The sequence below is a fragment of the Propithecus coquereli genome, unplaced genomic scaffold (genome assembly GCF_000956105.1).
Source record: "Propithecus coquereli isolate 6110/MARCELLA unplaced genomic scaffold, Pcoq_1.0 Scaffold658, whole genome shotgun sequence".
NCBI classification, from domain to species: Eukaryota; Metazoa; Chordata; class Mammalia; order Primates; family Indriidae; genus Propithecus; species Propithecus coquereli.
Genome location: NW_012152596.1, coordinates 546,836 through 548,626, shown reverse-complemented (window position 1 = coordinate 548,626; position 1,791 = coordinate 546,836). Strand labels below are relative to the sequence as shown.

Here is a 1,791-nt window from a genome sequence, read left to right as displayed (position 1 = left end):
ACAGATAATTTAAAACACAAAGCCCACAAGCCTGAGTGCTTTCCCAGGCCGCCCGCGAGACCACTGTTCATCCTGCAGCGACACTGAATTCCACTGTTTTTCTAAACTGTTGTGGTTAAAGCTGCTCCGCTTCCGTACACTTCGTTCTGAAACACTGCCCCCCTCTCCAAATAAATCCTGGCATCCTGTCATTGAGTCTTCTTACAACTTGTCGCCGTTCAGTCCACACGCAGGATGTTTCTGGTCCGTCTCCGTAACTGTCAGTACGTCCCATTACAATATATACGAACGTAAACGGAAGATTTGAAAGTGAGATCAGCGAATTATGCGCCCGCCCCTGCGCTGTCCTTGGGGCCAGTGGTTTTGTTCACGCAGCGCCGCCTCCCCCTACGCACCCCGCGGCCTGGAGGCACCGCCCTGTGGGTCCTCCCCCCGCCCCCAGGGCCCCCACTCGCTGCCCACACAGGAGCCCCCGCGCTCAGCAGGCCCCATCGCAGCACGGCCGGTGTCAGTGTCCCCTCCCCACACCCGACACGGTGGGACCCGCAGGGACGCCGCTGGGGGGCAGCGGTGCGGAGGAAGGCAGGCAAGGATGGTTCTGCTGAAGAAATATTGTAGGAGTCTGAGCGTGTATAGCTGATGCCGTGTACGCTTTTAGGGCGATGCACATTTTAACAAAACCGCGTGTCACAGAACCCATGTTGAAGTCAGGTAAACACAGAGCAGCAGAAACACCGAAAACACCAGTCGGCAGCTCACTAGGAGACGCCCCGTCAATCTCAGGGAAACGGTCTTTCCCGACCTCAGCATTTCCGTCGCGGGCCCTGCGTGCTGCGGCACCCGCTGCTGGAACCGCCCCGTCACGTCTCCTCGGTCGCCCCGCAGCGCCGGGCGAGCCCCGCTTGGGCAGATGGAAACGGCTGTGCAGGACACGGTTCCCAGCTGGGGTGAGGGTGCTGAGGCACCTGAGCAGGTGTGACCCCACCTGTGGGCAGGGAAGAGGGCACGGGAGCGGCGTCTGGAGGGAGGAACAGTCGTGGGGGGCTCTGGGCTTTGAGGCGAGTCCTGGCCTGGGAATGACCAGACCAGCCAGGGCGTGTTTGCTGTTGTCTGTGTGAGACACAGACTTCTCCAGGACGCAAGGCGACTCGCCGTATCACACGTGTCCACACGTCCTTTGGGACAACCCCTCCCCTCTCTGGCTCCTGCCGCGATGGCCGAGGGGCAGCAAACTTGAGCTTCCTCCAGGCCACTGGAGGACTGTGGGGATTCCCAGGGTCTCTGTCACCTCTGCAGGGGCCTTTAGAGAACCCAGAGCTCCGACGTGTGGCCCCCTCTGCCCGTGAGCCTCAGCCACGTGTGCGGGAGCCGGTCCCTGGCGTGATGGCTTGTCAAATAAAAAACAAAGCAAAACCACCTTTCTGTTCCAGGAGAGGTTGTGACCACAAGACAGTTAAGATGTGGCCAGTGGCTCACAGCTCCTTTCTGATTGGCCCCCGGCCCCACCACCCTGGTCACAGGCAGCGGTGCTGGACACGAGCGGGCCTCTCGGGTCTGGGTCTGCCGCCCCTGTCAGTGTCCTGGCACCAAGGAGTCGGTCACCTGGAACCTCGGGGGCCGCTGGACGGCAAGACGCCACCTGCGGAGGGCCCAGCACAGGAAGCTGATTGGACGTGAAGGGTAATCAGATGCTGAGGGCAGAACATTCCGGTCACACTGATTATCAGGATTCTTGCTACAATTGAACAGTGTGCAGATCAACACAGAAGTGCAAAAGCGAGGGCCTAGTTG

At 60.1% G+C, this 1,791-nt stretch overlaps 1 pseudogene; it reads left to right on the top strand.

The window, feature by feature from the left end:
- The window catches only part of LOC105823049, a 17,670-nt pseudogene that overhangs the window by 13,232 nt on the left and 2,647 nt on the right, over nucleotides 1-1,791 (top strand).